Source organism: Grampus griseus, assembly GCF_964374135.1.
Source record: "Grampus griseus genome assembly, chromosome: 16".
Classification (NCBI taxonomy): domain Eukaryota; kingdom Metazoa; phylum Chordata; class Mammalia; order Artiodactyla; family Delphinidae; genus Grampus; species Grampus griseus.
This window is the reverse complement of record NC_139010.1, coordinates 66,762,754-66,786,046: the sequence shown is the minus strand read 5'-3', so window position 1 is coordinate 66,786,046 and position 23,293 is coordinate 66,762,754. Positions and strand designations below refer to the sequence as shown.

The 23,293-nt window shown below is 36.7% G+C and overlaps 1 protein-coding gene across 7 annotated transcripts in view; it reads right to left on the bottom strand.

The window, feature by feature from the left end:
* ADD3 (adducin 3) overlaps positions 1-23,293 on the bottom strand; it is a 125,644-nt gene that overhangs the window by 61,293 nt on the left and 41,058 nt on the right. Inside the window, exon 1 of one of the 7 annotated variants that reach the window (XM_082673522.1) lies at positions 11,105-11,129. The exons of the other annotated variants lie outside the window; for them this stretch is intronic. The gene's annotated coding sequence lies outside the window, so the exon portion shown is untranslated. Of the gene's footprint in view, positions 1-11,104; positions 11,130-23,293 lie in introns of those variants that run through there. 7 annotated transcript variants of the gene reach the window in all.

Below are 23,293 nucleotides of genomic sequence, written 5' to 3'. Positions count from 1 at the left end.
TCATTTTCATATTAGGCCTACTTCACACACCGCGTGGGGAGGCTCTGCATTAAAGAAGACCCAAACAGTTGAGGGGCAACCAAATAGTACAAGAGATTCAACAGAGGGAGCAAAAATCAATGGCAGAAAAAAAGGCCTAGACAAAAAACAAACCAAAGCTGAGGTGATAAGAGGCGTGTGACTTCTACGTAGGAGTTATCTTCACAGAACAGGTCGCCGCCCGGAGTCATGAAACATAAGCCAGAGATGGCCCTAGAACACGTAGGAGTGCGAAAGAGTAGCTCTTACTCTTGGCATGGTTTTTTTTCCCCCAAACTAATTGTTCTCCGAAGTGATAATACAACATGGATAAAAATGCTGACCATGGTGTTCATGCTTCAGAAGATAATGAGAGCCTCACCAAGTTGATGAAATGAACTCTTGTCTGCAGGCATCTCTGGCTACATTCTGTAGTTTCTCCTTTAGGAATACCCTGGTTTTGCCTCCCTTGCAAAGATGGATTTATGAAGGAAGCTTCCTAGAAGCCTCCACCTTGAAGTTTAAAGCCTCAAGTCCCACAGCCCTCTGGCTTACCTCCAACATAGCACTCATTACACTGGCTCACAATTGGCTGTTCATGGATATAGTTCTCACATGTGCTGTGAGAACCTGCAAGGCAGGGTCCCTCAGGACCTAGCACAGGGCAAGTTCAAAAAATATTATGGATGGTAAATGAATAATGTCCTTTGCCTATTTAATATTTGATAGATGGTTATCTGTCAAAAGAGGTAATACAGGATTTAAAGAGGAAGCAATTATAAAAAAGTCATATTATAGAAAAGGTTGGGGATAACTGAGACTTGGTTAATGTTCAAAACAGGTCTTTTTTTCTGGATTAAAAAGAAATGTATTCAACATAACATACAATGATTGGCGAGTTAAGTCTAATGGAGCTGAGGCTGAAATTCAGTAAAACATTGGGTCTAAAGATTAGGCATGATCCCAATTTAAAACAAAAATTAACCGAACTAGTGAGCTTATATTGTATCTGAAGGTTGCCAAATTCCAAGTGGAAAAAAATGTGACTTTGACTCAACTATGGCATAATACTTCCAAAAACAATGCATTTCATTAACCACCTCTTAAAAGATGGCAAAGACTACACGAAAAGAAAAAAAAAAAACAGCCACAGAAAAAAGTGAAGAATAAATATTTACGTGCTATTAAAAAACCTGCATTCACAAATAATTTTTGCTTTGAGAAAGAGTCCAAAAACAGAACAGAAAACAAGCAAAAATGAAATGTAATATGGCCATGCAACATACGAAACATTCATGACACATGCAATTTCTTGTTAAAAGTATTACTTCTGTTTTGATCTGCACCATCTAAGGGTATGGGACTATGCAGCCATTTTTTAATTGTTGCTTTTTCTAAATATGAGGAAAAAACTCTTTAGTTGGAAAAATACGCGTCATATTTCAAACGACTTACCCAGTAAAAAAAAAAGACATACCAAATTTTTTTTTAATCTTGGGGCATTTAAGTATTCTCTTCCTTCCAGATTCAAGTACTTAGCTTCAAAGACTGCTAATAAGATAGGTAGGAGGCCAAGCTGACAAATCACAGGATTTACAGGACTAACAATCTCACTTCTCCAAGATCAAGCTCTGGAGCAGGGGTCTAGCATCCGTGGCCTGTTAGGAACCAGGCCTCACAGCAGGGGGTGAGCGGTGGGTGAGTGAGCAAAGCTTCATCTGCTGCTCCCCATCTCTGGCATTACTGCCTGAATCATCCCCCTCCCCCAACCCCACGGTCTGTGGAAAAATTGTCTTCCAGGAAACCAGCCCCTGGTGCCACAAAGGTTGGGGACTGCTGCTCTAGAGCATGTGCTGCCCATCCATGACAAGAACCACATCCCATCCTCTAAAACTAAAACAGCTTTGAGTCACCAAATTCCATCATAAGCTCTTTCCAAGACAGGGCAAGAGACAGGTTTAGGAATTTTCTCCCCATCTTCACTCCCATTCCTCAATGCCTCAGTGAAAGTATCCATGGGTGGTTGGTGGATTTGCCAACTTTCTATTTCCTCAGGCAAACTGACAGCATGATAGGAGGTTTAATTAAAATAAAAACAAACACAAAACCAAAAGTAGCCTATAAACACATCTCTTCTTTGCATCTGGAGACACTTCAGTTTACTGCATCATACTTCCTGCCCCCAAATATTACTAAAGTTGGAGGATATCAACTTGTTCTGTGCCAAATCTATACTATACTGATTTTAATCTATTCTGATTTTAGATTTTAAAAAATTATCTTTAAATTTTAAGTTGGTTAGTCAATTCATCAACTAATTTCTCTACTTTTCTGCTTAAATTCATTTATTCTTTGAACAACAACTCATTCAACACCTATCATGTGCTACAACTGAGGAGGTGGTACAGTTGGAGAATGCAAGACATGAATGAGACATGATCCCTGATTCTAAAATACTAGCAACTTAGTGGGTTTGGGGAGGAAGAAGGGAGAGACAGTTTCTTAAAAATTTATATAGTACACTGTATTATTATAGATGTATTACAAACTCAGAAAGGAGCCAATATGAAAGATTCCTGAGAAGTTACACTGGAGTCTGGTCTTAAAAGGATGAGTAGGTATGAGGGGTGGGGGGCAGACAGGTATGCAAAGCAGCATACTTAATAAACCTGTCCTTTATCACATGGTTTTACTTTGAATAAAAGTATTACAGATCCATTAATACAAAAAGGAAATCAAAATTGTCACTAGTTAACAGCTTAACAGTGGTTCGTATAATTTAAGCTAGAGGAACCCTACAATCTACTAGCAAACCATACAGTTTTGTACCATGTGCTTTTGCTTTCACTCTAATCTTTTGATTTGCATGCTAAGAAAAGAAACTCAAAAGCCATTTATATCCTTTCTTGGAACAATGCTTGTTCTTAACACTGCACTAACCAATGACTTAGAAATAAGTAAGACCAATTATCTTGAAGCCAGTCCAACTGCAATCTGCCACCGTATCATCATGAAAGGAGGCTTAAGAATGCCCTAGGTTAACACAAAGGTCAGTAAACAAAGACTTGGTCAACCTGGCACAGATATACCACACCCTATGAGCTCAAAGCCTTAATGGTATCAAGCATAAAGCATGGTTGATTCAATGGGAGGGGCTAGGAAAAAAAAGAAAAACACAACTGATCACAAGCATTGTGTTTGTAAGGCACCTAAATGCTCAAGTTCACTGGCCCAGAAAGATGCTGATACATACGTGGTTGGAAAATTTGGCTAATCTGATGAAAGGTGAAAAGAATGCCATGTTAAATTGCTGAGAACAGACCACCCATTTTGATCAAGTTACTATTGATGTGAAAATGCCGTAAAGCTAAAATTTAAGATATGTTTCCACATCAAAGTACACATAAGTAACAAATCTCCCATTTTTATGGAGAGTATTATGAAGATCATTTACAACGCACACTATACGACAGCCTGAGTGAAAAAAATCTAAAACAGAAAAATTAAAGTAGGATTACTTATATTATGTGACTTCTTTATTCTAAAGATTCCTTTGCCAGGTTCTTTTAAATAGTAATCTCCCCTGCATTTAATATATTATATTAGGATACAGCCAATTTTTTAGAGCACATATTTTACATAAAGCAAGCACTATCTGTACTTTATATTCATGAATTCACACATATAATACCTAAGCTCTGACAAAAAAGAAAATAAAGACCTCCTGCAAAATGTTTGAACTAAGAGGTTTAATCCTAGTGTAGGAATTTCGCAATGAAACATGTATCTTTGGACAGTGTGTAAGTAACTTCCTCAAAATATTGAGAGAAAAGGGAAAAACAAAACCTTATGAGAACTGCTCTTGAGCCTTTGAGAAGGGAGGTGACTAGAGCAGTATAAAAACTGGGTGGAAGAGGAAAAAGGAGGAGCTAAGACAGTAGATGAAGAGACAACTACGGAGCCAAGAGATAAGGAGGATCATGTAACTGTCGCAGCAGTCTGAGGCCGGCACACCCACATGGAGCTATGCGGCTTATTCAAGGGGGTGGAACACTGAGCAAGTGAACAATTTTGGTTTTGTTTAACTGAAAGGTTGAGCAATCCTACAAATGGGAGAAGGAAAAAGGGGTGTTTTTCTAATATAGAAAAAGGTAGGATATAATAAATGGCTATCATTTTTAAAACTATTAAACGAAAAAGAGAAGTAACTACCTTATATATGAAAATGAAAAATTGAGACCTTTGAGGAAAAACACTATAAAGTCCATGTAAATCCAGGGCCACGTCATTTATGGATTGTCATGATAAAGCTTTTTATCCTGTGGACTACACCATCCTTCAGACAACAAGATGCCGGCAAAGTATACTGATGAGAATTTGGGGGGGTGTGGATCAGTGTAGTTTTTCTTCAATCCAACTTTTGATTTGGCAGCTTACAGAAACAATTCTCAATGGCTGAGTTTTAAAAACTTACTCCAAGATAAGCAGGACTGTGACTCCAGTGGGCTATTTCCAAGTTGCCAAGCCATTAATCTAAAACAGCTCTCAAGTCCTTTAAACTGATTCCTGCTGGTCCAATATAATAAATGACATGATGTTTTAAATAAAAAGGGGAGAGGGAGGGGAAAAAGAAGGTCCAAACAGTACCTTTGGAGTTGCTGTTAAAAAAAAAAAAAAAAAAACTGGAAGTGGGAAGCAATAAGATAATATACATTTACTACTATATTTTTCAATCATGTGGCTACAAATTACAGAACGGATTTTGGGTAGGCCTTCTACCACAAGCAAATTACTTTCTTCAATTTAAAGTTTAACAGCTATTTATTACATTTGCTACACTCTCAGAAATGAAAGCTGAATAAGAGATATTTCAAGCTTTTTGCAGATGATTTACTCCATTAATCACATCTCTTCATTCGTCTAGGCATTAATGAATACCTTCCTACAGGAATTGGAAAAGGGATACTGTATAGTCAAGTGTTTGCCTTTGTCATGACACAAAAGATGTACCTGATAAACCAGTTAAGCCATCAGAGCACCTAGACCAGTGTTTTTAGTACAGTCAGAACAGAGCAACCAGCTGCAGCTTTAGCATTCTGACTCGATTGAACAACAAAAATTTGTAGATAGGGCTCAAAGGAGCAAACCTCTCTCAATATAAAGTCATTACATAGATCATACCACTATTAAGAAATACTCATGGAAATACTTTTTTTTTTTTTTTTTTGCGGTATGCGGGCCTCTCACTGTTGTGGCCTCTCCCGTTGCGGAGCACAGGCTCCGGACGTGCAGGCTCAGTGGCCATGGCTCACGGGCCCAGCCGCTCCGCGGCATGTGGGATCTTCCCAGACCGGGGCACGAACCCGTGTCCCCTGCATCGGCAGGCGGACTCTCAACCACTGCGCCACCAGGGAAGCCCGGAAATACTTTTATTTCAGTAATTTCAAAAAAACTAGACATTTAATTACATCACAAAGCAATACAAACAGCTTAAAACTTATGAAAGAATTCCTAATCATAGTCAATCAATTTACCAGGGTAAATTGGATCAAAAGGAAAAAGTAGAAGTTGCCTAGTCTTCTGAAAACGGTGTTATGAAGAAAAAACTGCTAAATCAGAAATCAGGTTTTCTTCAAGTCACAACTTACAGGGGTAGACAGAAAGAGAGTTCTTTCCAGAAAGCAGGGAGTTGTTATTAGACCGCCCTGCCACCACCCTCCCCTCAAAAGTCAGAATCCTGAAGGGTAATACCCTCAGTTAAAAGGTCGACCAGGAGGCTTCCCTGGTGGCGCAGTGGTTGAGAATCTGCCTGCCAATGCAGGGGACACGGGTTCGAGCCCTGGTCTGCGAAGATCCCACATACCGTGGAGCAACTAGCCCCGTGAGTCATAATTACTGAGCCTGCGCGTCTGGAGCCTGTGCTCCGCAACAAGAGAGGCCGCGATAGTGAGAGGCCCGCGCACCGCGATGAGGAGTGGCCCCCACTTGCCGCAACTGGAGAAACCCTCGCACAGAAACAAAGAGCCAACACAGCCATAAATAAATAAATAAAATTAAAAAAAAAAAAAAAGGTAGACCAAAACAACAACAACAACAAAAAAAACAATCTGTCCACAAACAGAGGGAATTTAAAACACACACACACAAACAACCACCAAAAAGCCTTATCTGTCTTCTCCAGAGCACTGAGTGGGAAAAGAAAAACCTCTCCTGAGAATCTGTAACAACAGGTCTATCCTCCCAAGAACTCGGGATTTGAATTTACACACCATCATGGGCCACAAAACCCCACGCCAAAAGAATAACCTGAAGTGGTCTTACACCCCCAACAGACACCTGGCGTAAAGGAAACATATATTTGGAGAAAGGTGCTCTCAAAAGTGGGCCACCTAAGGATTCCCACAGATAAAATCCTGCCAAGTTAAAAATTCAGAATTACAAAGCACATGCGTAAACTAACCACATTAAACAAAAGTCAGCAGAAACAACAGAATAGAATTTGACACCTCCCCCATGCCCAGAACTGCGGACAACAGAATACTGAGACATAGACTGTAAAATGAGTATCTTTACCATGTTCAAAATCCTTAAAGATAGAATTAGAAGCATGAGAAAGAAACAAGTTGTTATAAAGACCAATAGATTTGAAAAACTACTGAATAATTGAAAAAAACGTAATGAATGGAATAAACAGTAGACTAGACCCAAGTGGAAAGAGAATAAGCTGGAATACAGATTTGAAAAAACTAGCCAGACTGAAGCACAGAGAGATGGAATATGTAAAAGAGAGGCTAAGAAACATAGAAAATAAAGAAGTCCAACGTACTGGAATTCCTAAAGAGGAAATAGGACAGAGGTCATGTTCGAGGAGATCATGCCTAGAAGTTTTCCACAGCTGTCCAGAGACAAATCATCTGAAGGACTGACAATTAGATTTGCAGTAGATGTCAAAAGAAAAAATAAATATATGTCGTAAGACAGAAATAATATTTACAAAGTGCTGAGAGAAGATAACTGTCAGTCTAGAACTGCATATCGAACAAAACTATCAAGAGTAAGTAAAATAAAACACTGTCTCACTAAAGTGTTCGATAAGCTCATTAAAGGAACTTTCAAAGGATTAATTTCAGAAAGAAATTAAAACTGGAAGGAAGAGCTGAGATGGAAGAAGGAGTGAGGGAAGAAACTAGTAAACAAGTGAGTAATTTCAAAAATGTTATATAAAACAATTCCAACAACAAATGTAGGGGGTTAAAAACAAGAACTAAAACCCCATCACATAAGATTGGAATGGAGAATAAGAGTTAAACTGTTTTAAGATCCTTATATTGGTCAGAAGGGGAGAGCTATTACCTTTGTCTAGAATATTTTCAAAACCACTAAAATCAGTACTAATAAAACATGACACCCTAATTCTGCCTATTAGTAAAAGATCTGAACAGGCACTTCACAAAAGAGAGTATCTAAATGACCAATAAATACATAAAGAAGTGCCCAACATCATTAGTCATCAGGAAAATACAAATTAGAATCATAATGAGATACTGCTATCTACCAATAAGGTTAAAATGAAAACAAACACCATAGGCTGTTAATATCAAGTATCGGCAAGGATGTGGAGCATCTGGGACTCCTGAACACTACAAGTCCTTGTGCAATTAGTACAGATATTTTAGAAAATTGTTTGGCATTATCTACAAAAGCTGGACACACACCTGCCCTGTAATCCAGCCACTCCTCTCCCAGGAACAGATTCAACAGAAAAACATACATAGGAACACCAAAAACAACACAAAAATGTTCATGGCAGAATTGTTTTTAATAGCTAAAAACTGGAAGCAATCTGAATGGCCATCAACAAAATGGGTAGATTATTGTATGTTCATGTAATGGAATACACACAATGAGAATGAACTATTGTTACATGCAACAACATGGGGAAAAAATTGTTGAGCAAAAGAAGCCAGATACAAAAGAGTAGACAGTGAGTAATTCCATTAATACAAAACTCAGAAGGAAGCAACGCTAAGCTATGGTACGTCAGGATTACAGCTACCTTGCAGGGAGGAGGAAACGCCTGAGAAGGCATATCAGGGTGTTCCTGGTGTTCCGTTTCTTGATCTAGGTGAGGTTACACAGGGTTCACTCTGTGTATATTCACCAAGCTGTAGTATCTTATGATTTGTGCATTTTTCTATGTTATGTTTAACTTATACTTGAAAAAATTAAAACAATTTAAAAGAGAGAAAAGCCTCCGCTCTGTAGCAAAAAAAAGCATATACAAATATTGAATCATTATGCTGTATACCTAAAACTAACAGTGTTGTATGTCAATTATATCTCAATAAAATAAATAAATATATATATTTTAAAAAAGCAAAGTTAATCCTTCATTAATCCAGTCTATTTGCTATGGTAGATCTCCATACAAATGGATATTCCTTATTTCTCTACAAGCACCTGGATTTCATCTGTGTATTACAGCAACTATGTGCATTACAGGAAGTTTACTCTGTGTGAAGTATAGCACCAATTTGCTTCACTCCTTATAAAAATACTTCTTGAAGATGCTCTCATTCTGTGTTCCCAAAGGAAGGCTTAACTCCAGTCAATTCTCTCACTTAGACTTCCCCAAGGCCAACTAGCAGTAAGTGAAAAAGAAGACAATCCTTTTCTGCAATGTCCTACTCCAATAAAAGTGAGTGTCACTGAATAAGTCAATCCATTAGCCCCTACCACCAGTCCACTACCTACAGTGTCAGGAGGCCATCAGCCTTACCTGAGTCTACTTTGGCTGTAGTTTGTGGCTCTGCTGGATGGGCCTAACCATCTGGAACACTGTGGCTTCCTCCTTCTAAATCAAAAAGCTCAACTGGCTTACCTTCTTTTCATCTTTCATATGATATAGTGGGTGTCTGGAGAAATAGCCATTAACATAATGAGAGAGACAGCTGCACTTTGTTCTAGCAGAGAACTAATGCTCCCAAAATGTAAAATACACCTGAAGGGACCTTTAAGGTCATCTAGTCCAATTCTCTCTTTTCACCTGTGAGAATTCAGGGCCCTAAGGCTGCTACCTAAGGTCACACAGAGTACTCATCTCCTGACTTCAGGCCAGTACTCTTTCCACTCTTACCATAAAAGTTAAAGTTGCCATTAAGGAAAGAATGCTCAAATTGGAATCCTCTTTCCTATGGAACTTGTTGATTGTCATTCTGCTGAATCATCAATGAACCATTCCATCCCAACTGAGATGAGATACTGAAAAACATTTCCAAGCTATCTGTTTAATGTCAAAAAATGAATTTGCACTGTTGAGAGCAACTTATCAGTGTAACAGACATTAGAATATAAATCCCAAAGAAGGAAGGACCTCTGGGTAATTAGCATTGTTCCAGTGGCAATCAAAGATTTTTAGGATGGTAAGATGAAAGGTGTAATATCCTGAGGTTGTTCTGAAGCTTTAAGAGAGAATAAAGTGGTAGAATAGTTACAATACAGAGCAAGTATTTAGTTCTTTGTAAAGGAATTGTCTGGTTTATAAAAGAAATAGAACTGCTTCAATTATAGCATGAAAACTTCTAAATGTTCTTGGGACCTTCTTTAAAAAAATTTATTCAGAAGGGGTTTCTCCTTGTCATTCAGTCTTTGCAGCACACATATTCCATATTTAATTCACTCTCTGCCTCTAACCCAGTATTTTACTCATGTTCACATTCTAATCTGGGCATATATCCAACCCCTTGCTCCATGCAACACTGGAATAAACTTTAATATATTAGGAAATTAGAAAAATGAACAGGAGGGAAAGCAAATATATTTTCACACAAAGTACAGGATACAGCTGTGATCTGTCAAGCTTACGGGACTATCTCCTTAGCTAACAGCAAAGTTATAGGACTCTCCTTAGCTGAACAGGAAGTAGCAATCTAAAAAGTATAAATATTCCCAAGCCCCAATTCTATTCCCTTCCCTTCACATATTCAGCACACACTCACCCTTTGACCAGGCCTGTGTTGAACACACCCATTCAAATAGCCTTGATGAAGTATCAGTAGTCTATGGATGACAAGTATTTTTGAGAGTCCACAAGAATAACCTTTAACCATGACGTCCCCAAATAAAAAACCTATGTTGGTTTTACTCCTCTGAGGAAAGAGGTTGTAGTAAGAATGACAAAACCAGCCTTGGCTCTTAAGAAATTCATATTTGTATGAATGATCTTTAGTTTCCCATTTCTGAAAGTTGTTTCCATGGCATCAAAATATAGCTAAAAAAAAATAGAATTTCCTTTCATATCCTTTGCAGGACACTATGTAAGCTCACAAACAAGACACCTAACCCAGGTCCGGGGCAACAGAGGTGGAAAAGGGAGCATTTCATAGTGGAGCTAACATGTGATTATAATATATACAATGTTTATGAGACTTATAAATTATATATATTTGATTTATAAATTATAATTTAAAAGGATAAGAGTTAGCCAAGCAAAGAAGCAGTGAGAGAGTGTTCTAGGCACTAGCAGCAGCATGAGCAAAAGCAACGGTATATCTGGGACCAATGGTAATTTAGCAGTAGTACAGCAGATCCTTCCTATAGCTCCACTTGATTTTTTTTTAGTTAATTTTTATTGGAGTATAGTCGCTTTACAATGTTGTGTTAGTTTCTACTGTACAGCAAAATGAAATAGCCATACATATACATATACCCCCTCCCTTTTGGACTTCCTTCCCATTCAGGTCACCACAGTGCATTAAGCAGAGTTCCCTGTGCTATACAGTATGCTCTCATTAGTTATCTATTTTATACATAGCTGCACTTTAGAATGGGTTTGATACTGAAAAAGTCAGTTAGCTGGATACTTGGATGCTGATTAGAGGTGCTCAGGTGAATCAACAGGAGATCATATTCCAAATGGTAATTCTGCGTATATAAATAAGACAGGTTCAAAACAAAGGAAATAGGGATGTGCTCAAATGGGTGTGCTTAGAGAAGGGAGGAAGCGGTGAGCATTTTAACCAAGAAAACACTATAGAATTACTTTCAAAAGAATACCCCTTTTAATTGCTTGATTTTCCCAGCTTACCTTTTAAATCAACAGGAGGAGAGCACACCAGTGTTGCCACAATCCTTACAAAGTGTTATCACCATGGGTCTGACACACAAAAACAGAGCTCACTCTCAAACAGGAAGTCAAACAGGAAGTCACCATCTTGTCAATTAGATGGTACACATTAGAAATGAAAAGATCAGCTGTATGGAAAAAGCAATGAAAAAAACATGTGGAATGGAGAGAAGGAACTCTTTCTGAGATTTTGCCCTCTGCCACCACAGGCTCCACAATTTATGAACAGCTGGGAAATTTCCTTTTCACAGGAAAAGGATGACTTCTTAGTTCACATTAAAGTGGAAATGACAAAAACTGACTGTATCACACAGAAAAAAAGGTGTTTCCTGAAGAAAGGAGACAGAGCACAGCCTTTATTAAAACATACACATGCACGCGCGCGCACACACACACACACACACACACACACACACACACACACACACGAGAAGCAAAATACATGAATACAGCAAGCAGAAAAAAATCTTTTTCAAGAGATAAAGGAGAAAACAACTAAACCATGGAAATGTTTCACATGGTAGGAGTTAGCCTTAGTGGGATAATCATTTTGCCCCAGGAGGTTATCTCAAGTGCAAATAGGCTTAAGGGGAATGATAAGAACCTATTTGCACTTTATATTCATGCAGGGATTTTTATATATATTAAAAAAAATAAATGTCTAGTTTCAGTTTTTCTTACACACACACACACAAAAAGGATCCTTGTTTTATCACTAACTTATCACAAGTTCTTATAGTTCAGATTATTTCAAAGAATTGATGCTTAAATGGTTTGTTCTTTAAATAAATTACACTAACTCTTAAGCATATTCTTTCATTCAGCAAAAAGTATTCTCTGAGTGCCTACCCTGCACTAGATACCAGTTTACATGTTTGAGACACAGTGGAGTACAAGCTTCCTGCCCTCTCTGAACTTAAACTAGTCACAACTGTGAAGGATATATTTTAAAAATTGCTTTGTCTAGTTTTGTTGTACTGAATAGTAGCAGTGATTTTAAAACTTTACTGCAAAACAGAATCACATGAGGAGATTTTAAAAATCCCAGGCTGCATCCCATTCCATTTAAATCAGAATCTTGGGGGTGAGACCCAAACATCAGTATTTTTTTAAGCTTCCTAGATGACTTCAAAGAAAAGTCATATTTGAGTACCAGTGAACTGGCACATCAGTTCTCATTGAAGAAATGAAGATAAAAATAAAGAATTCCTAGAAGTAGATTCCTCTATGTTCTTCTCCCAATCCTACCAACCCAAAGTAAGAAGATTCATTGGGCGTACAGGACAATTTTCTTAGTGGGGAGGTGAGATTTACTTGCTATCCACATCAGCAACTCCCCCACCCCTCACTCTAGTCAAAATACAATTCTTGTGGGGGGGGGGCTACAAAGCTTGCCTTTTCTGCCTTCTGCTAGGACATCTGGGATAAGTGGGGACAAAAGAGTCATCTTGGAATATGCTGACACACATGAAGCATATAGAGGTGCTTCTATAATATGATAATCATAGCATAAGAACTTAATTGTCTAAAAAATTCTGCTTATTGGATCATTTTCTTAAATCTTAGGATCAAAAAGTCACACTGAGGTTCAAATTAGCAAGAAGGGGTTAGGCACCATTAACTCAAGTATATGTTTGATAAAACAAAATAATCCAAAATCAAGATGTTTTGGTTCTCAATGGGAAGAATACAGGTAAAATCATTAGGAAATGCCCAAATCCAAAGGTAGGTATTATTAATAATGTTGTGGAATTAAAGGGAACAAAAGCCAAAAGACAGACAAAATTAAAGTCCTTTATAAAGCAAAGTATAGTCCCTTTTTCATATTTCTATATAAGTTTATTTAAAAAGCAATTTAAATTAACTAGTAAGAGCAAAATGGAACTACATTTTTCACCATGAAAGGTCATACCCTGCACCTAAATATCTCATAAAAGCTGATTTATAAAATTCTGAAGAGTTCTCATTCTAGACCTGCACAGATCTTTCTAGAGAATATACTTGATGCTATCTTAAAAGTTGCATCTAGAAAGTCTGTCATTACCTAGTTTACAAACCCTTGTGCTCCTCCAGTTCACTATATCCATCAGACTTTACAGCCAAATCCTTCAGGCATGTCACTGATCCCTTCCTGGTTGTTTTCATTTCACGTGTGAGTCACAAGCATTTCTCAATATTTATACCATGTGTTGTAATATCCACCACACTCAGTTTTTAGTATACATCTTTTCTCTTCGAAGTAAATATTCTAAATGCTTTAGGCATGTCCCATTAGTATGTCCCAAGAATGTACTTGGTAATAGTCCATGATTTAAAAATAACTATTGGAAAAGTAACATCATACACAGACACCACAAAAATCACCATTTCTAAGGTGGTAGAACCATTCATTATAGTATATTGCCTGTTAACCAAACAATACATTTAATCTCTTTTGACATGTTTATGTACAAAGTTCAACCCACATTACACAGAATACATTCCAAATTGAAGACATCTTTCTTTAATCTGTGAGTAGAGAGATAAAGAGATCTAGTGGCAAAAAACAAAGACACCTTTTGGTTAAGTAAAAATGCTTTCCCACATCTTTTCAAAGGAAGAAGTTTCCAGAGCAAGCTATTAGGGAAAATTACTGGCAATTATTTTTGGATACATAACAACAATGTAATACACAGAGAAAGGTTAGTTGTCACATAATAACCAATTAGAAAAGTGTTGGGTGGGATGGGGTAGTGAAGGGGAGAGCTAGGGGTGTAAGGGAAGAATATGCAAGTATCACAGATTTCTTAAGAGTCTGTGTCACTGAGTGTCTACCCTCACCCCACCTCTTATCAATAAAGGCATCAAAGGATTTTGCCACCAAAGAAACTCTTGAGGAAATCATTGGAAATAACCTATTAACCACTGTTAATAACCTAGTGTTTCCTTATAACACTGACCACAGGAATCCAAACAACTTTCTAATAAAGACATGGGTCTGGAAAGAACCAAAATAATCTGATTATAATTCTATCTTCCCATTAGTATCGCCACTGTCCAAACAGTCCTTTTGGAAGCTGAAGAAAACCAATCAAAAGAAAGAGTTTTCCATTTGTTCTAGATACATGATGAGGGTACCTCTGAGGAAGGTGAGCTATAAAGTAACTTCATCAAGTTTCACTTGGGAGGGGTTGGAGGGTTGGATTTTAAATTTATGCCAGTGTTTTAAATTCAATACTTTTGTGAATCTATTCAGTGTTGACTGGATGAAAAATCTGATTTGTCCATTTCCCATTGCCTCTGTTAACTCTTGGTCAGAACAAATTAACACCCTAAACCACAAAGTGCATTTTTCACTTTCTATACCAAAGCCTGGAATTATTTTGCAAAAAAATTATATTTCTTCCCAAAGCATAAGGAAAGGTATTCTCCTACTTCTAAAAATTGTATCCACTATTGTTTGTGAAGTGGGGAAAAATCCTCAATTTCAGCTGGGCTGTAACCTTCAAAATAATTTTAATTCCCAATATAAAAGGTCAACACTAATTTTTTTTTTTTTTTTTTTTGCGGTACGCGGGCCTCTCAGTGTTGTGGCCTCCCCCGTTGCGGAGCACAGACTCCAGACGCGCAGGCCCAGCGGCCATGGCCCACGGGCCCAGCCGCTCCGCGGCATGTGGGATCTTCCCAGACCAGGGCACGAACCCGCGTCCCCCGCATCGGCAGGCGGACTCTCAACCACTGCGCCACCAGGGAAGCCCCCGAGACTAATTTTTTTAAATCTTGCTAGGTCTCACCTGTACTTTCCTGCTTTTTATAAGTATTACTGTTTGTGCCTGAAATTGATCATTAAAGGAACCAGCTGATTAGAAAACATACCATTCAATCCAGGAACAGAAAGTTTGGAAATGCAAAATGGAAGTCACTCTGGGTATGCAATTTATTCATGGAACTAATTATGTGAGGCTCATCAGAACCCTTTTGAATTATGTCAGCTCAAGGATTAAGGCTTTCCCTCCAGGTCTAAGCCTTGGAACAGAGGGAGGGTGACAGTTATGCAGCTAGTCATCTCATTAAGAACATTTGGGGTTGTGATGTGATTTTTGGATTAATGTCTTTGTTGATGTATAAAAACCTGTTTGCAATTCAAGAGCCTTCCGGTCATAAGCTCGTATGCTACCACAGGCACTATAATAGTCTGCATGTTTAGCTAGGCCAAAAGATTTCTTAGTGGTTAGCTTGGATTTACAATAAGTGTTCCATTTTACCATTACTGTCTAATTCCATTAAGAAAATTGGTATGATGAGCTTTTATGTCATCTAATAAAACATACTGTGCAAAGAAAGTCTAGATAGCAAAAAGATTACGTAGCCCCTTTTATGTATAGTGCCTTCTAGTTTACAATACACTTTCAAATCTATTGTTTCATTTTATGCTCAAAACAACTCTAAAATTATACCTCCATTACACAGATGAAAATCTATCAAGGACACAGAGTTAATAAATAGCATGATTAGGACTGGAATCCAAGTCTTCTGATGCCTGCCTCTTTCTTCTTAGGCATACTTTAGAAACTTAAACTTTCAGCATATCAGTTTTTTAAATTAAGGTTTCCTTACACTTACAATATGAAAAATCAAGTAAAAATAAGAAGTTATTAACATTGTAAATATTTATAAAGACTTGAACCTTAGATAATCCCATCACCCCAATAATTTATATTGTGAAATTTTTTCAGTTTTGTTTTATTGTGATAAAATACACGTAACATATAATTCACCCTCCTAACCATTTTTAAGTGTACAGTTCATCGGTATTAAATACATTCATAATGTTATGCAACCATCACTACCATCCATCTCCATAGCTCTTTTTGTCTTATAAAACTGAAACTCTATCCCAATTAAGAAATAACTTCTCGGGCTTCCCTGGTGGCGCAGTGGTTGAGAGTCCGCCTGCCGATGCAGGGGACACGGGTTCGTGCCCCGGTCCAGGAAGATCCCACATGCCGCGGAGCGGCTCGGCCCGTGAGCCATGGCCGCTGAGCCTGCGCGTCCGGAGCCTGTGCTCCGCAACGGGAGAGGCCACAACAGTGAGAGGCCCGTGTACCGCAAAAAAAAAAAAAAGAAAGAAAGAAATAACTTCTCATTTCCCCTCCCCAACCCCTGGTAACCACCATTCTACTTTCTGTCACTTCAAGTGAAAATTGTAGAATCTCATATAAGTGGCGTCATAGAGTACTGGCCTTTTTTTTTGACTGGCTTATTTCACTTAGCATAATGTCCTTAAGGTTCATCCATGTTATAGCATATGTCAGAATTTTCTTCCTTTTAAAGGGTGAATAATATTCTATTGTAAGAATATGCCATATTATATTTATCCATTCGTCCATTGATGGACACTTAGGGGCAAACCAGATTTTTGATTGACTCTGCCAAATATGGAACACTGTACTCAGCACTTAGCCCAAAATACATGTATTTTAAAGCAAAGTAACGTTCAGGAAGTACCACATGTAGTATCTCTGAAATTAAGGGTAAGAGTGATAAGCAGCTGAGTGGTCTATGTAAACACACTGATTTATCACTATTTTCTACATCCACACAATGCCAAAATAATTCAGAACACTTGGGCAAGAAGTTCAACAGTTCAATCGAATACTGTGAATACATCTGCCTGGATGTTTTTATCACTACATCTTTCTCCTGTTTCTTGTCTTTCTGGTATTTTTTCCAGTTTGACATCATGTCAATCAAGGAAGATTTCAGCAACATTATAACAATTAATACTATTGGGAACTCACTAGATGCTAAGCACTTTACTTGGATTTCATTAAAGAATGAGAAAATTAGCTCCTAAAGACCGGCTTTCTTCAAAGTTTTGTCACGAGTTGGGTGGCAGTTCCAGAATATGAATCTAGGACCTCTAACTCTAAATCCAGTGCTCCATCCATTACACACAAATAATATTAGCGTTATCTGATAGTACTAAAATATTTTGTGACTAAGAGTTACAGCTCTTACATTTTATACTACATTCTTGAGCTCTGAAAATGTATTATTATAAAAACCATACTCATATTTACATACCATTCCCCAGAAATAAATTTAATCACAGTTTCTGAGGTTTCCTTTCATACATTTTCTCAGCATATAGAAACAGAAACATCCTTGTTCACACTTTTTTAAAGAAAATCTCATATTATATTGTATATTCTGTTCTACACCTTAGTTTTTAAATTAATAATTATATAATGGACATTATATTCTAAATCAGTATAAACAGAATGATGCCATTCTTTAATAGTTACGGTGAATGATTATGCCATCGTCATCCCCCATTTTCAGGTTTTTTGTTTTTGTTTTTTTAATCATAACCAACTCTGCAGTAACAGACATCCTTGTACATATAACTTTGCACACGTTTTGGAAGTAAAATGTAAGGTAAATTCCTAGAAATGTCATTGATGGGTCAAGGGTTAGGGACATTTAACCTCCGATAAGTATTGACAAATAACCTTTCATGAAATTGGGACTTATTAACAGTCTCATCACCACTGTGTACATTAGAATTAAAGTTTCACTTATAATTTCTGTTCCAGGGGAATCTTACTCATTTCTTTACTCAGTGAAAACATTAATGCTCAAGGAAAAGGAATCAGTGGTTCTATTAACTTTCCTGCAAGATTAGACTACTAATTATCAGTGAAGGTTCCATTTACTGTTTTTAAGTTAAAAAAAAAATCAAGCTAAAAAAACAAATAATTCAAGTACATTCTGTGATATAAACTTTGCTACTTTAAATTTATAGAAAAAGAATAGTCTTGGCATTAGAGCATAGCACTTGATTCTAATAGAGTATTACTAGAAATGCTGACATAAAATACATCTAAACACCCAACAGTGACCTTATAGAATCCAGATAGACAGTTTCTAATAGTAATAACCAAAAAGATAATATATTAAGGAGTGCTCACTGAAAAGCTTTCATATTCCATATTATTTGCCATAAAAAAGAAATATTCACATTAAGTCCAAATAGAAACTGGCATTATTTAAATTCACCTACCTTAAAGTGAATCTAAAAGCATCCTTTTTATTACTATTGAACTAAATGGGAAAATGTAGAAAGACAACTAATGGTAAATTGTTGAGTTTAGTTTTCCCCCTTCTGCTATGATCTTATGCTCTCAGCCATCTGGATTGTATTTACTGTCCTACTGGGAAGCTATATTTGCTCACTAACAAAAGTAAAAGCTCTATCTTTCCTATTGTGTTTGCACAGATATTCCCACGTGCCAGGCCAGGTATTCTGCCCACCTCAGAATGGATTCTTTAAGGCCTCATGATTATTTATTAACTCAACAGAATATGCTATACTTCCTTACAATATTGTTGTTTCTGCACTACAGTTGAACAACGGTTTCTCTAAGCTGTAAGGAAATTCCTTTGTCCTACTCCAACTTCTCCAGCAACCCTGTCGCTGTAAGGGCCTTAGTGCCTGTGATAGCTAATTTTATGTGTCAGCTTGACTGGCCACAGATGTCCAGATTAAATGTTATTTCTGGGTGTGCCTGTGAGGGTGTTTCTGGATGAGATTAGTATTTTAATCGGTGTATTTAGTAGACTGCCCTCCCCAATGTGGATGGGCATCATCCAATCCTGTGAAGGCCTGAATAGAACAAAAGATGGAGGAAGGAGGAACTCGCTTCTCTTTCTGCCTTACTGTTTGAGCTGGGACATGTCATCTCACCTCCTGCTCTCAGACTGAGATTTACAGCATGGGCTACCCTGAGAATTTTAAAATTAAAAATTAACTTATTTTTAAAATAACTATACTTCAAGAACACTGCTCCTGCCATAAAATTCCATTCCCCAACACCCCTCTGTCTGTTCTCTGTATTTATGACTCTGTTTCTGTTTTATCTTTGTTCATTTGTTTTGTTTTTTAGAGTCCACATATAAGTGAAATCATTGGTATTTGTCTTTCTCTGTTTGACTTATTTCACTTAGCATAATACCCTCTAGGTCCAACCATGTTGCTACAAAGGTAAGATTTCATTCATTTTTATGGCTGAGTAATATTCCTTTATATAAACATTATATATATATGTGTGTGTGTGTGTGTGTGTGTGTATGTGTGTGTGTGTGTGTGTGTATATATATATATATATCAATATACCAATCACATCTTCTTTATCCATTCATCTATTGATGGGCACTTAGGCTTCTTCCATATTGGCTATTGTAAATAATGCTGCAATGAACATAGGGCTGTATATATATTTTGGAATTAGTGTTTTCATTTTCTTTGGGTCTTTACCCAGGATTCCACTGTCTTTAGGATGAAAAATACTTCATCTCAGTGGTCATAATTTGTGACCTATGGACAAGCCTTATGGCATATGGTAAATATTACTTCAGAATCATACCGGATCTCAGCAGTGCTTGGATACAAACTCCATAAAACAAATGAAAAAAGGGACACATTATCCTGGATTATGACAGTATTTCAGGTTTTACTCTTTTCCAATTTTAAACCAATATTTTCAAATGAGTATTTTATAATGCTTCATCAAGCATTATATGTATGAAGTTCTGGAAGCACAAACATAAAAATATATGATTCTTACTGTCAAGAAGCCAATGGTCTAATAGGCCAGAAGACACAATAATACAAAATGATAAATTCCCGCATAAGGTCTCCCATAGGATATACTCAAACTATGAAGTCTAATTTCTATAACCATAAGTGTCCTTTTTCTACTAAGTATTTAGCAAATTTTCTTATAAAAGATACATAAGAATATGTTCTCTAGTTCTCATTCCTTCCAAACCAGAAAAATCAATCCTTCCTTTGAACTACCACAGCTGCTGAGCTGTACCTTCTCACCACTTTGTACTTTATACCATAACTACTTAAGTACACAGTATGTCCTCTCCAAGCGACTTGATATTCCTTGAGGAAAGGATCTATTTCTGATTTATCTTTGTATCCTGTTTAAAGTATTTAAAATATTTTAAAGAATTAAAATATTTATTGAATGAAGAATTCAGAACCCCATGAAATAATTTGAAAAAAAATCTTAGTTTCAAGGGATTAATGTAGCTTTTAAAATTTCCCCTAGTCTACTCTTGGGAGAACTTATTCAGGGGAAAAATGTGGCTTCCAACGGTGATATTTCCACACCCCCCCCCAAAGAAAGATAGGTTCTTTTCACCCTGTCATTCTTCCCAGGCTATTCATCCTTGGTTGAAACATAAAAATAAAAAATTGGACTAATTTAACCATAAAAAGAGTAACAGCAAATCGTAAGTAAAATATCTAAACACACTCAAATATAACTTACACAGTAAAGGTAGAAAGTCATAAGGAAAGACTAGCTATACTTTAAAAATAGGGTTGTTAGAAAATACTAAGGTGGGGGATCAATTTCTTTACATGATAATGTTATAGCTTTCTCTGAAAACATTAATTCAGATACAGTTGAAAATAAATCCTCCTTCTTTCAAAAATATACATGCACAGATTTGAAAAGTTTCTATTGCATGATTTTAAAATATCAAAAAACTTGATGAATATATTAATCTTATTTATTTTAGTGCTTAAAGTTATTTCAGGAAAAAAAAATTCATCTGGATTTAAAGGCTAAGACAACCTCAAGTAAAGTTACAGTTACTACAAGAGCAGAAAGTGATGTCCACCTGTAAAGAGCAAGCAGATTGACTAAAAACTGAACTGGCCCAACAATCACACAGACCAAGGTCTCCAGCACACAATTGAAGTGCAAACAAAATTACTATGTCCTCCCTAGGCTATTCCACAGCCTGGAAATAAGTTTTTTAAATCAACATTCTTGACCACTGAACCAGGATTAATCATTACTGGCCCAGTGCATGTAATTTGCCGAAAAGCTTAAATACATAATAATTCATGAAAAACAAAATAAAAAGTGACCCATTAAAACTCTGAAGTAAAAAAAAATGCATTCTACTTTTTTTTCTCAAAGTTTTAATAACTAGTTTAGATCAAAATTAATTTAAATTTTCTTTGGTACGTATATAATTTTAGACAAAGAACAAAATCAAGTTCTTTTACCATTAGTGGAAACCTTCTTATGAAATAACCGGATGATGGAAATTGTTGAAGAAGTACTTATTTGTAATTACCAGGATAATTAGATTTTCCTGAGTTTAAGACGTGAAAAAATTGATGGAAAAAATTACCAGACAAAATAAGTTATGAGTAAGATTATTATTAATATTGTATTACTGTGTTAAATCTAAATTAAAATCCACATTACATGTAATTCCAGAATATTCCCTGACTAATAATAGCATTATTTTAATTGAAATGAATTATTTTTTCTCCTTTTAAAACATGAGGTTTTTCTGTAAAAATATTTGTAGGATTATTTCTCACATAGGATTTCTCTTATAGGATTATTTTATTTATAGGATTTTTTTCTAGTTCACCTAACATATATTCCTAAACACCTCCAAGTCACTTGGGCAAGACCGAATTTGACAAACACATTGCCATGAACAAGCAAAACACTTTTGTACTAGTCAAACCTCCTGAATGCCTGGGCTCTTTGTAACCTTCTGGCTCTGCCTGCCTCCTGAGATGATAATATAGAATGTTAGTATAAACTAATAGTTATTTTAATATAGTTGTATTTTAAATCACCTTATTCTTCTTAATGTTAATGTGGTTTCTAGTTTGCCCACAGAATAGGCAACTGTTTTCTAATTATGACAAGCTCTGATACAAACAATAATAATGCCTTTAAGAAACAACGTTGTTCGAAAACTACGACAGAATTCCTTACCTACAATTATCTAATCACAAAGTATATTTTCAAAAAGAATGAGGCCTCCTTTTGCAACATATAAAGTCATAAAATCTTCGAGGAGAAGATTTTTCTAAGATAAGGAATTTAATACAGGGCTCATGGATCCCAAGAGCTTCCATGGATAAACTTCAGAAAAATTAATTTGGATTCTCTTAAATTAAATACAAAATTATATGTGTACTTTTCTGGGGAGAGTCCATAGCTTTCATCAGATTCTCAAAGTAGCCTGTGACCTCAGAAGAGTTTAGGAAGTGATCTAACTAGATTGGGAGTTTTAAGTATGGTTTCTTTGGTACATGCCTATCAGCTGTGAGGTTATCTATCACGAGTAACTTCTTGCTGATTTAAGTACTCAAGTTTGTGAAATATTTGCTTTTTGAAATATATAATGGAGCAGACCTAAAATTATCTTTATATTAACATAACTCTCATTTACTTGCATTTCTTATATGACAGAGAGACTGAGAGCAATGAATTTGCCCATAATTCTGAGCACACTTGTAGAAATGTGCTGTGCATGTGAACATCCTACGTTACACATAATCCTGCAGAAAAAAGCTTGAGAATATCTGATTTGAAGCAATGTCCTCATTTTATAGATGAAGAAACTTAGGCTCAGAGTTTTAAGTGATTTGTTCAAAGTCACAGAGGAGCCCTGGTACTTCTACCTTTGTAACCTCAAGTAGGGCTGGGATTAGAACGGATCCCTACAATGGTACTTTTTAGTCTGGATTGTAGCTATAAAAAGAATGACTTTAGACCTTGGTATCTGACAAAGTTCAATCCTGGGCATACTTCTTTCACTCTCACCTTCACCTTGGACAACCTCATCTGCCTCCCATGACTTCAACTATCACTCGCCTCTCTCATTCACAAATCTCTATTCCCAGTCCTGTCAAACTCCTTGCTTGTGCTCCAGATCTATATGTCCAACTGCTCACTTTGTATCTCCTACTGCTGTCCAGCTCTCAACCTTCACATGTTGAAAAATCAAACTCCTATTTCCCACACATCCTTCTACAGAGACAAGAGATCTTTGCCACAGTTTTCTTTCTCTATGCCAGAAACCCCAGAGTTTCTTTAACTGGACTTTTACCTCCTACCTCTGGGTAATAACCAACTCCTTTTGATTTTACCATTTTTCCTCTCAAGGCTTTTCCTCTCTCTCCCTCTCTATCCCTGAGACTGCTGATTTATTTCAGGCACTCATTCTCTCTCTCCTGGAATACTGTAATAATTTCTTTGCCTTCAAACTTTCATTCCTCAATCTACTTTCAATATTGCTGCCAAAATGAGATTTTTTAACCAATCTGACCAC